A 13,852-nucleotide genomic window follows, 5' to 3' on the forward strand; every position below is an offset into this window, starting at 1 on the left:
ATCATGTGATGCTTATACCATCTGTCCTGTTGGAAAAGCCTTTTTTTTTTTTTTTCCTGCCCCAAGCACATTCTGCGAGTGTGCCAGGGTGAAGCCCTAAAAAAAGGGGGCTGGAGCCATTGCCAAAGGCAACTGTCCTTATATCATGCTGCTTGTTCCCTTGAATCAGGTGTCTCCTCATTGTGGTCACACTGTTCATAGAACCCCATCACACCGCTGGGTACTTTTCCTGAGTATACTTATAGTTATGTTTCAGCACATTGTCTTTCATCAGGACAGCAATTTACTTCAGAAAGGAGCAGTATAGCCTAGGAGGAACAAATGCATTCTTGTTTCTTCCACCCTCCTATGTGAGTTAGTATCCCAAAAGAGCATAGTGTGACTGTTGTTGTTGTTGTTTTTTAAGATTCTGTTCATTCATTTGATAGAGAGAGCGCACAAGCAAAGGGAGCAGGAGAGAGAGAAGCAGGCTACCTACTGAGCAGGAAGCCTGGCATGGGGTGCGACACAGGGCTTTATTCCAGGACCCTGGGATCATGACCTGAACCACACAGGCACCCCATGAAGCTGGTTTTTAAAAGTAATATTTTGTCTTAAGGTTTTGCATGTAGTAATTTTAAAATACATATAATCCGAACTCCAGTTTTTGTTCATTCTAAATTTTTCTCTAAATCAAAGCTGCTTGTGTAATTTTGTCATGCCCACAGCTTGATATGGAAACCTTTTGTCAAAGTTGAGTGGACCAGTTAAGAAATCAGTTTATTCGCTGATCCTTTGACTACTTGGAGGACATTGTTAATTTCATTCAGCACCTGCGGTGTCCTGGGCACTGTGTTAACCACAGGGCAAGCAACATTGAGGAAGAGACACAATCCCAGCCTTCCTTGAGCTTATAGTCTAGGGGCAAGAAAGACATTCGTTGAATAAGTACTTAGAAGCATGTTCCAAGCGTGTGTGATTTGGGGAAATGTGAAGGAGAAAAGCTAGTCTGTGTCATTGGTGAAGGCTTCTCTGAAGAAAAAACACAAGCAGAGCCTGAAGGATAAATAGAAGCTAGTTAGCAAGGCCAAGGCAGAGCTGCAACTGGAGGTTGCGAAGAATTTTTAGCTATAGGGAATGTCCGTATGGAGGCCCCAAAGCAGCATAGAGACAGGCAAGTGAGGAAAGGAAAGAAGACCCAGAAAGCTGCAGAGTTTAGAGTGAGGCTGAGGTTCCAGCAAGGCTGCAGGAGTCTCTAGGAAGCTCCATAGGCCCCTGCAGGGCTTCTTACACTGGTTTGAACACTGTGGAGTGGTTGGAGTGTGGGAAAGAGAGAGAGATGATGAGAGGATTGTTTAAAAGCTTACTTTGATTGCATTTATTGTATTTTGCTAAATACTGTATTTTATGAGTTTCTCTTGCCTCTTGAAATAAACTGGTAGGTATCAATTACTGGAAGTTGGAAGCATCATCAAGCCCTGAGAATAACATCTAAATTGTTTGCATGAGTATAGTGCTAAACTACAGAAATAGAAGCAGTCCCTTTTCCTAGTATACTAGGTATTATATTCAGGTACCCCGTGCTCCTTAAAAGGAAAATGAAAAAAAAGAAGAAGAAGAAGAGAGAGAAAGTGAGAGCTTTTGTGTATTTTCTTCTTCAACAGCCCTAAACCATTCCACTTTTTAAGCATCAGAACATTGGACTTCCTGGGATTTAGTGTCAAGTCCTCTCTTCAACTATTAGATTAAACCTGGAATAAAGAGGAAATGGATCAGACATTTCACAAACACCTGTACTGTGTGAGATGCAGAGCTAAGCATTGTATGTTTGTTATTTGTATCTTTCAAGCCCTAAAAGTTGGTCAAGGAATATTATATATGCTCGGTTGTAAATGGATGCTCTACAGTAGAGCTCTAGTTGAGGAGTCCACTGATACCAGCTCTGTCACTGCCAGCTTCAGAGTCGCTTTTCCATTCTGAGCTTAGCATCTTCCTCTGTAAAAATGATGAGATTTACCAGTTAAACATTATAAAAATAGTAAAAGACTCAGTAACGGTCCAGGCATTATTCTAAACATTTTACATGGATAACTCATTTAATCTCCATGGCAATTTTAAGGAGCAGTTGCCTTTATTATTCCCATTTTCCAGATGAAGATACTGAGACACAGAAAGGTGAAGGAACTGGCCCAAGGTCACACAGTTAGTAAGTGGCTTCAGAGTCATTGCTCCATTACATAATACTTTGAAAGGTCCTTCCTGCTTGATCATTATATAATTCTAGCTGATTCATAATGCACCTATATTTAAAGTATGTTGACCTAGAATAGCAGACTCAATTTGGGGGTAGGAGGAAGAGAGGAGCTCAGGAGTGAGGAAGACTTTGCTCAGCGTTGTGCATATGTTTTGTCACAAGGAAATTTTCTGAGCTGTGCTGTGAGCATTCTGCTTTGCAGTTTTAGGTCCCTTTCCTGCTCACTCAGCAAACAGGAACACTGCTGCCCTGAGCACTATCCACTGCAGACTTCATGGGCCCAACCAGCAGGTTAGGGCACAAGCATATCGTAGTACTGCCTTCCAAAAATAACAAAAACTTGCATCATGCTGACCAGATGTTTGTCTGAGGAGGTGCTATAATTTTGCTTACTACCTCCCAAACCCAGGTGGAGGAAGGTTACTCTTGCCCATATATGTCTGTGCTGTATAGACAGTGCCAAGAGGACCTCTAGAATGTGAGTGATCCAGAGTAAGATTCTCAGGGTCTCATAACCACTGGTCAGCATTTTTTTGTTGTTGTTTTAACATTTTTATTGAGATGATGATTCACTTACCGTAAATTTCATGATTTAAAGTATACTTGTTAATAGTTTTTAGTGCATTTACAGAGTGCAACCATCACCACAATTTTGAAACATTTGCATTATCCCCAAAAGAAACCCAGTTAGCAACCATTCCCACCCCACCCCTTCTTCTCTTTGACAACCACTAATCTTATGTCTGTGTAAACTTGTGTATTCTAAATGTTTCATATAAAGGGAACCATATATTATGTGGTCTTTTGTGACTGACTTCTTTTTGGGGGGGGGCTTATGAATGTATAACATGCATCAGTACTTCATTTCTTTTTATTACAAATAATATTCCAATGTACTAATATACCATTGTTTTGTTTATCTGTTCATCAATTCAAAATTTCAGTTGCTCTATTTGTTTTGATTATTATGAGTAAAGGTGCTGCGAATATTTGTGTCAAGTTTTTATGTGGACATGTTTTCATTTCTCCTGAATTATAAACCTAGGAGTCCAATTGCTGGGTCATACAGTAACTCCGCTGAATAGTTTGGGGGAACTACCAAGCTCTTTACCAAACTGGCTGTTCCATTTTACATTCTTAACAGTAATGAAAGAATGTTTCTATCTTTCCACATTCTCATCAACATTCATTATTATCTACCATTTTTATCTTACCCATTCCAGTGAGTGTGAAGTGGTATCTCATTGTGGTTTTGATTTCTGTTTCTCTGATGACTAAGGAAGTTGATCATCTTTTCATGTGCTTATGAGCCATTTGTCTATCTTCTTTGGAGAAATGTCTATTTACTGCCTTTGCCCATTTGTTGACAGAGTTATTTTGTTATTATAGAATTGTAATACAGGTTCCTTATCAAATATATGACTTGCAAGTATTTTTCCTGTTCTGTAGTTTACCTCTCACTTTCTTTTTTAAAGATTTTATTTATTTATTTGACAGAGATCACAAGTAGGTAGAGAGGCAGGCAGAGAGAGAGGAGGAAGCAGGCTCCCTGCTGAGCAGAGAGCCCAATGTGGGGCTCTATCCCAGGACCCCGGGATCATGACCTGAGCCGAAAGCAGAGGCTTTAACCCACTGAGCCACCCAGGCGCCCCTACCTCTCACTTTCTTAATGGTATCATTTACAGCACAAAAGTTTTTAATTTTGATGCCCAGTTTATCAGTTTTTTGCTTTTATTGCTTGTGCTTTTACTGTCGTATCTTAAGAAACGATTGCCTAACTTAACCCAAAGTCATGAAGATTTACTCCTGTTTTTTTCCTAAGTTTTTATAGTTTGAGCTCCTACATTTAGGTCTGTGGTCCATTTTGTGTATGGTATGAGAGTCAAGGGTCCCCTTTATCCTTCACATTCTCTGTCATATCCAGTGTTCAACTCTTTTTTCATAATTTCAGTGATGGGATCATGGGCCAGTATATTTGAATATTTTAAATGCAAAGGTTTGAAGTTGGAAAGGCCTGAATTCAAAGTTCCGCTTGGCTACTTACTAGTGCTGACACCTTGAGTAAGTTACTTAATCTCCCTGAGCCTCAGTTTTAAGATGACAGCAAGAATAATAGCCATACTAGGTCTATTATGAAGATGAGATGGGTAACATTATATGAACCTGCCTGGTACATAGTTTGCTTGCTGTTAGGTTAATTTGACAACTGTTTGATTAATGATGCCAGAAAAATTCAGTTGTTAATTTTATCTGTGTGCAAACTCTGGCTCCTCATGGCTTCTGAGAATATTTGTATCCTGAATTCTTTAAATCCTCCTTTTGGGAGTTGGGAGTGGTATAATTTATAAAGGAAGATATTCAAATGAACCCTCAGAATCTTGAAATTGATGGAATTGACTCTGTAGTCCTATGACTGTCATTCTTTTGAATGAATGCTGATTACAGATCAAGTAATTTTGTGTATTACTGTACTTTTGCTTCTAGCAAAAATTAATAATCTGGTAAGGAACATAAGACATGTCAGACCATTGCCTCATTGGCACTCCATCAAAAGCAGTACCAGTCTTTCCCTTGATTCTCATGTGTGATGTAGCTGGGGATGTTAGGAGTATATGACTGTGGAATCTTATGTCTGTAGACTGAAGAGGTTTGGGGACCATTTTTCTCAGACTATACTCTCAGCGTTTAATCTCTGCCATTTCCTGTTACCATTACTTCCATCTTATTCAGAATTGAGCAAAAGATAGTTGAATTCCATTAGGAATAGATTTGAGACAGACAAAACATGCAATGGAGCTCTGTTGTACATAAGACAGATGAATGAGACAATGGGGAGGGTAAGTCCAAGAAAAATTCCATGGTGCTTGGGCGTTTCTCTCCTTAGATCTGTTTTCAAGTTTGTGGAGGGTATAACAGTACCAGGAGAGATGGAAAAATGGCTGACTTCAAGTGTTAGCCAGAGAGGAAACAAAATATCATTTGCTTGAGAATCTATTCCATGCCCTTTAGGTAGAATTGTTCTTGTGTAATCCAAGGCAAGGATAGCTCTGTCTTGGTTTTTAAATACCTGAGGAATGGTTTCAACAATCTACTTTTTAACACAGTCTACTAGCCCCCAGTCAGCCAATCATTCATTCACTAAGAATGAATGAAACAGTAAGTATCAGCTTCTTACTAGACCCTGTGTGTATGTTAGGGATACTGTTTTGAATAAGACATGATCTGTTCTCAAGGAGATCATAGTCTAGTGGATATCCCTCTTAACTATGAAAAATGCCCTTCTAAATTCATGATTTTGACCCTTAAACCTTTACATAGTTGTTTCAAGGCTGTGGCTTGACAGGCCTAGAAGAACCACATTGCATATCACTGATCCCTAGGTGTAGTTAGCTGTTAACTATCAGCCTGTGTCTATACTGGAATTTTAAAGGCAAATTTGGGGCAACCTTGACAGGCTGGAATGTTAAAGTCTTTGGTTGTCCAAGTTGACATCACACATGTCCTTTTGCTTTTCTGCCTCTACTGGCCATTATATGCAGCTTGGATGGAGACCAGCCCTCCATCTTCTGAGGCCCATGTAAGCAGCCAGAAATGATACAGGGAAGAAAGAATATGAGTAAGGTATAAAACTGGTCCAAGGAAATAGGCATACCTTTGTTAAGAAAAATGTAGGAATCCTAAAAAGAAGGGAGGGAGGAAGAAAGAAAGGCATGGGGGAGGGAGGGAAGGCGGAAGGGGATGGGAATAGAAAGGAAAATGTAGGAATCCTTTTTCAGAAGTGGTCAGGGAAGACTTCATGGAAGAGGTGGGACCAACAGGTGGGTGGAATTGACCTGGGCAGCAGGGAAAGGCGAGGGAACAGAAGTGACTCTCAGTAAGGAAACCAGCAGTACTGAAAAGGAGAGTTCTGTCCTGAGAGCAGGAGGAAATACTGGGGTGTTGTTGGGTTAAGCCAAATCAACCCTGATAGTTTTTAATTGGTAGGGAGTTACTTGGAGTTTCTCAATAGGAGGGAAGAACAGGTAAAAACAGTACGTAAGGAAGATTTAGCTGGCTAAAACATAATAAGGAAGGAGGGAAAGCTGAAATACAGGACAAGATGATGATGGAAGAGGAAAAGGGAGGCAGTATCCTCCATTTCACAGATTAATAAACCAAGGCTTTTACGATAAATAATTAACTTAGAATCACACAGTATGGGGCACCTGAGTGGCATAGTTGGTTGGGTGTTCAGCTCTTGATTTCGGCTCAGATCTGATCTAAGGGTCATGAGATTGAGCTGTGTCCAGCTCTGCACTCAGCAAGAAGTCTGCTCAGGTTTCTCTCTCTCTCTCTCTCTCCCTCAAATAAGTAAATCTTAAAAAAAAAAAAAAAAAAAAAAAGAATTTGCACAGCAAATAAATCTTGAGCCAGGTCTGCCTGACTTCATGTCCTTCCCATGATTTTATGCCATATGCCTCAGCATGGGCATGGTATAATGTTGAAGCCAAGAGTGAAAATGAGGGCAGTTGGGAAAGACTTAGAGACTGAACTGGAAGGATGGGGCAGAAGTGGCCCTCAGATGTGGAGCTAGGATAGTAAGAGGATGCTGGGTTTGTTAAAAGTGACATTATAGTCAGAAGAAAGATGACATGTTAAACCTTAGCTATTCTGTTTAGTCCACCTCTTTCATTTATAAATGGGAAAATAATGCCCAGAGGAATTAAGTAATATGCTCAAGATGACACATCTAGATGTTATGAGTCTGAACTTGAACCAGTTTCCTATTTTCTTGATTAAGGTGATGGTAGGACATGTATCAGAAGCATTGCCTAGAACAAGTAAATATAACAAATACACGGTTCCATAGCCCAAAGCACACAGCAGAGGTAACTTACAGCAGGCTCAACAGAAGAGAATATAATTTGTATGATATACTGTAATTACAGGCTCCTCACCATCTGCATGCCTGACTCCCCAGTAGACTATTACTCTTTGAAGTCTGAGATCTTCTTTTCTCTAAATCTCTAAGCTTGGCAAATTATAAGTGCTCAAAAAATGCTTTGTGAATTAATTAATGGTAAATTGAGGAACCTATAATTTAGTTAATGCTTGGTTATTTTCTTTACTATTAGGGATGTCTCTTCCCTTCTTCCCAGCTGCAACAAAGTCTTATGACTGACCTGGCAGAGGAGCCCACAGCTTTGTTATCCACTGTCCAGTCTGAAGCTCCCAGAGGGAAGCCAAGTTTGGGGGGAGGGTTCTGATGAGGTGGAATATGGCTGAGCACCCACCATTGGACATGGAAAACACCAAAACTGTAGAGGTCAGGGGTTAGTAGCTGCTTTCCTTCAATGTAAAAATGATAATAGGTTTTCTCACCTTTAACATATCTATAGAACATCCCTAATATACTGTATTGTAACCATCATATAATATGTATGGGTTATGAATACAGCAACCATAATTTATGGTGAATAAATTAAGTCTTGACTCACCATTTCAGAAAGATTGTTACTCCTATAAAGACATTTCGTCTCCCTTTATTTTCTTGACATTAGCTAATTCTCTTGAAGTAGATTCTGCAAAAGAATTGACTTTCCTATTACTTTGACTTAAGATAGAGGTTTATGGGTTTTGAAAGCTGAAAGAGACTGTTAGACTCATTCTGTAATTCTGTAGAAAAGGAAATTAAAGCTGAAAGATGCATTCAGCCTTTTTGCTTCTTTTCTGTTCCTGTTTGATTATGGTCACTAGTGTTTACCTCTTATGGTTGATGAAAAAGCACCTTTCATTAATTTTTTTTCTTTATACTTAGCTTAATTTCCTTTTTTTTCTTTTTTAAAAATTTTATGTATTTGAGAGTAGTGAACAAGAGAGAGAGCAGAGGCAGAGGAAGAGGATGTCGACTCCCCACTGAGCAGGGAGCCAGATATGGGGCTGGGTGCCAGGACCCTGGGATCATGACCTGAGTCGAAAACAGGTGCTTAACTGACTGAGCCACCCAGGCGCCCCTTAGCTTAATTTTCGTTAAGAGATTTAAATAGCCCCTTCTTTTGTTTTCCTACTTTTCTATACAGCAGCATTTCATTATGTATTTTGAGAAGTTTGCAACGTTATTTTTTTTTATTTAATTTTTTCCTGTTAGGCGATAATACTGTAAACTTTTGGTTTCCCATAACACCTAATTGGTAGAAGTTCTGAAGAAACTATGGTGGGTTTATAGGCAGAGTGTAGTACCTTAGCATGAGGTTGACATTTCACTTAGTGGGTTTCCTACTAGTCCTGTTTAAGAGTGTTATTATTGGGCTAAGATGGAGTAAGCTCACTGTAGCCTCTTTCCCACTGAGTACAACTTAAAACAAAGCAACATACTCGCGCAACTATCTGAGAACTCTGAAAAGTAAATAATAGCAAGCAGACCGGGTAGGGAAGCAAAACCACCACCATGGTAAAGGTGAATACTCTTGAAACAAATGGAAAGGTATAGGTTCTTAGCAGAGAATTATAAAATACTGAAAAGGACTAAATGGACATTTTAGAACTAAAAAGTATAATATAATTTTTAAAAATCAATCAGTAGATGGGCTCAGTAGAATATAGATGGCACAGAAAAGAAACAGTGAGCCTGAGGATAAGTCAATAGAAATTATCCAGTCTTAAGCACAGAAAAAAAAAAAATTGGTATAACTGAAAGGAAAAGTAAATCCACAATTATCTTTGGAAACTTCAACATTCTTCTCTTAGTAATCCATAGAACAAGTAGACAGTAAATCATCCAAAGATACAGAAGATCTGAACGCTCTCCACCAATTTGACCTAACTGACGTTTGTAGAGTAATCCTTCAAACAGCAGCTGAATACTGTACTTTTTTCCCTTTGTAAAAAGATTTATTTATATATTTGATAGAGAAAGTGAGCATGAGCAGGGGGAGGGGCAGAGGGAGAAGCAGCCTACCCTCTGAGCCGGGAGCCAAACCTGGGGCTGGATCCCAGGACCTTGGGACCATGACACCAGCTGAAGGCAGACACTCCACCCACTGTGCCACCCAGGCACCCCTGCTGCATTTTTGTTGTTGTTGTTCAAATGCATGTGGGACGTTCACTAAGATCAGTCATGTTCTGGGCTACAGTAGAAACTGTGCCCGATTGAAAAGAATGCCCTTTCTTTAACAGAAATAAACTAAAAATCAGTGACAGAAAGATGTGGGAAATCCCCAAATGTTAGGAAATTAAACAGTATACTTCTGAGTAACCTGTAGGTCGAAGAGGAAGTCTCCCAAGAAAATTGTGAAATAGTTTCAACTTAAAATGAGGACACAACAGTGGTTGGCCAGGGATAAAATGTGGGAAGAGGGCTTGACCTCAGAGGAGCAGCACAAGGGAATTTTAAGGGGAGGATAATGGAATTTAACTGTATCTTTATTTTTTTTTAATTTTTAATTTCTTTTTAAGATTTTATTTATTTACTTGAAAGAGAGAGAGAGAGACAGTGAGAGAGAGCATGAGATGGGAGAAGGTCAAAGGGAGAAGCTGGCTCCCTGTGAAGCTGGGAGCCCAATGCAGGACTGGATTCTGGGACTCCGGGATCATAACCTGAGCCAAAGACAGTTGCTTAACCAACTGAGCCACCCAGGCACCCTTTCTGTATCTTTATTTTGGTGGTTGTTCAAAAATTATGCATTTATTGAAACTCAGAACTTTTAACCAAAGAAGAAATTTCACTACATGTAAATTTTAAAATATTTTTAAGAATTTAAGTGTCAGGGTGCCTGGCTGGCTCAGTCAGAGCATGTGACTCTTGATCTTAAGGTTGTGAGTTCAAGCCCTGTGCTGGGGATGGAGATTACTTAAAAATAAAACCTTGGTGGGGGGAAAAAGGAAGTAAAGTCCCTTTTTAAAGGAGTACCCCTTTTTTTTTTTTTTTCCTTTAGTGAAATGTTTGGATGAGTTACTTGTCACAAGGGTACTGAGTAAAAAAAAGAAAGCTACAGTATTTTTTAGACATGAGTATGACTCACAAATAATCACTTTTTGGTTCAGATCTTTAAAGGAATAAGAACATCTCTAGAAATTCGGATTTAAAAATGTAGTTGTGAAATAAAAAAGGAAGAAAATATAGTATAAATTAACATGAGCTCTGCTATTTTAGATCAAAATATATGTACATTTTTATCAAGAAAATTATGCTCGTTGAAAAAATATATATTGTTGAACAATTAGTTGAGCTGAAAAAAGTGAATTTTGCAAACAGTTTCTGTCAATTAAGTATAGACAGACATTGCACTATGTGAGAAAAGAACAAGCTGGTAACAGTTTGGGAATAATGATATTCAGATTTTCAATTTCTTTGAATAATGTTTTAAATTTTTTAGAGTATAAGTTTTATACTTCTTTTGTTGAGTTTATTCCTAGGTATCTTTTTCTCTTTGATGTTATTATAAAAGGAACTGTCTACTTTCATTTTCAGTTCATTGCAACTGTATACAAATACAATTGATAACCTGTATAGTGGTCTTCTATCTTGCAACTTTGCTAAACTTATTTTAATAGTCTTTTTTATTGGACTCCTTAGGTTTATGCTTTGTTTTGTTTTGAAATATACAAGAGTGTCTGCAAATAAAGGTGGATTTGCTTCTTCCTTTCCAGTCTGAATTGCTTTTATTTCATTTTGAACCCTAATTGCCCTGGCTAGAACCTCCAATAATGTCGAATAGAAGTGGCGAGAGGAAGCATCCATATGTTGTCTCTGGAAAAGCATCCAGTCTTTTGTCATTAAGTATGACTGGCTCTAGTTTGGGGTTTTGGGGTTTGGGGTTTTGCCTTTTTGGGGTTTTTTGCCGGGGGGGGGTGGCTTTATCAGGATGAAGTTCTCTTCTGTTCCTAGTTGCTTCAGTTTTTGTTATGAAAGGGTGTTAGATTTTGTCAAGTGCTTTTGCTTTTTCTACATTTAGTGAAGTTGATTCATGTGATATTTAATAATCTTTTATTTAGGGAAAAAACCAACTCAGACTTGAAGGGGAAAAAAAGATATTTATTGGCTCACTTAAAAAAAAAAATCTCACTTGGGGCGCCTGGGTGGCTCAGTGGGTTAAGCCGCTGCCTTCGGCTCAGGTCGTGATCTCAGGGTCCTGGGATCGAGTCCCGCATCGGGCTCTCTGCTCAGCAGGGGGCCTGCTTCCCTCTCTCTCTCTCTCTGCCTGCCTCTCCATCTACTTGTGATTTCTCTCTGTCAAATAAATAAATAAAATCTTTAAAAAAAAAAAAATCTCACTTAACTGAAAAATTCAGTGGATATCTTATCTATGGTTATAACATGGCCTTATTGTGAATGTCAGTCCAGATTTGCATCCTTTTCCTGCTTCCCTCAAATCCTCCTACACCGATTCCCTTCATATGTGAATCATGTTTAGATCTCTGGTGATGGCAGAATGACTGGTGGCTGCTCCAGGCAAACATCTTCAAGACCAAAGGAAAAAGAGTCTCCATTTCTTTCTGCCTTTGTCCAGACCCAGCAATAGTCCCAAGTTTATCTTGGGTTCACTTGTCTGTTGCAGAGTGTATCATTGAGGACAGGGGATGTGAAGTGCCATTTAAGCCTGAATCACATGTCCCCTCTGGAGCTGGTCAGCCCCACCCAACTACGTGGATAGAGTATGGAGAAGGAGATTTTCAGTAACAGAAATGTGCCGATTGCCAAAAATAAATATCCACTATGCCTTCTGTAGTGAAATAATCCAGGATAATGTGAAGTGTGTGAAATTGTCATTTAAGTACTTTTATTCCCCTACCCCATCCTTGGCAGGGGTAGCTTATATAAGCTAAAACTTTTCTCTGCTCATTGAAGTTTCTTGTCTAATCCTTCCAAGTGGGGAGTTTGGCTGATACCACATTCCATCTCCAATAGAGAATGGCTTAAAAAAGCAGTGGGGGTTGGACAGGAAGATTAATCTAATGGTAATCTAAGAGAGCAGGGACCTGTTACACCCACAGTTTTCATCTGCTTTTTTGTTACCTTGAATATTTTATCATTTCCAAGTATGTTAGTGAGGGTTTTCTAGAAAAACAGATCCAATAGGTACAGAATTGCATAGGTATTACATGCATACATGTATATGTATGTGTGCATATATCATACATGAAAGGTTTGATCCAAGGAGCTCTGGCAGTCATGTATGAGAAGTCCCATGATCTGCTCTAGGCAGGCTGGAGAATTAGGAAAGCTGGTGATGCAAGTTCAGTGTGAGTTCAAGGGCCTGAGAATTGGAGTGGTGGATGGTATAAATCCTGATCTGGGTCTATAATCCAGAGAACCAGGAGCATCGGTGTCCTAAGGCAGGAGAAGATGGATGTCTCAGCACAAAGAGAGAACAAATTCTCCATTTTTCTGCCTTTTGTTCTACTCAGGCCCTCGGTGGCTTGGATGGTGCCCGCCTGCAATGATGAGGGCAGTCTTTACACAGTCTACTGATGCAGATGCTAATCTCTGCCACTGATACCCTCACAGACAGAACCAGAAACAGCATTTTATCAGCTGCCTGGGCACCCCTCAGCCCACCAAGTTGACACATAAAATTAACTATGACATCAGTCAAGGTAACCGCAAATTAATTTAAAACAGGAAATGGATTGATGGCCTCTTCATTCTTGCCTCTTTTCTCATATAGTTATTAGTGAGCTGTATCTGCGTGTCCCAGTCCCACTCCAGACTCTCCATTTCCCTGCCTGTAAATTTCATATAATGAGAATGAGACCTCTGTGGTCTTTTAATGTACTTTCTGAAAAATCCAGTAACTTTATGCTTTAAAGAAAAGTTATTCCTGGTCATGGTTTTTATAGTTACAAACTATAGGATAAAATAATGATATGTAGAACTTCCCTTGGTATAATTATAACTTCTAGGTAAATGTAGAACCTATTACAGGGAAGGTGGTGTTTCAGTTGCTATTACAGTTTACCAGCTACTTTCAAGACTTAACTGCAGCTGTGCTTCTCATGTGTGTATGGGGGGGGCTGTTTAACTTTTTTCAGATTACTGGAAGATAAACCTAGTTTAGGGCCACATTTTTTCAATTTGTAGATATTTTTTCACATTTTAACAACTGAAGTTGGGAAGCATCTTAGAATCAGCACCATGTCATTACTTAATGGGCAGGTATTTTTTTCTTGCATTAAATAAAATAATGGCATGTCTTAAAATTGATGGTGTATGATTAATTTTCTGTGTCAGTTTTCCTGCACCCTGGGGTGCCTAGACATTTGGCCAGACATCTTTCTGAGTGTGTTTATGAGGGTATTTCTGGATGGGATTGGCATTTGAATTGGTAGATTGCCTTTCCTAATATGAGTGAGTCTCATCCAATCAGTCAGAGACCTATACAGAATACAAAGGCAAAGAAAGAGGAAACTCCTCCTGCCTGACTACGCTGGGACTTTGGTCTTTCCCTGCCTTCTGACCGGGACTGAAGGACAGCTCTTCTTGGGTCTTAAGCTTCTTGATTTGTGTGAATCAGGCATCAGATATCTATACCTAAGCAGCCCTTAGGGTTGTGCTCAAAGCTCCTACAGGCCTCCTCTCTGTCTGCCTCAGCCGCAGAAGAGTCTCATCAGAAAAATGTATCCCTAAAGGGCTATAGCATT

General features: G+C 39.4%; 1 protein-coding gene across 4 annotated transcripts in view; it reads left to right on the plus strand.

Moving 5' to 3' along the window:
• PLEKHA8 (pleckstrin homology domain containing A8) overlaps nt 1-13,852 on the plus strand; it is a 60,203-nt gene that overhangs the window by 3,714 nt on the left and 42,637 nt on the right. The window lies entirely within an intron of this gene.

Source organism: Mustela putorius, unplaced genomic scaffold (assembly GCF_011764305.1).
Source record: "Mustela putorius furo isolate JIRA1106 unplaced genomic scaffold, ASM1176430v1.1 tig00003845_pilon_pilon_pilon, whole genome shotgun sequence".
Classification (NCBI taxonomy): Eukaryota; Metazoa; Chordata; class Mammalia; order Carnivora; family Mustelidae; genus Mustela; species Mustela putorius.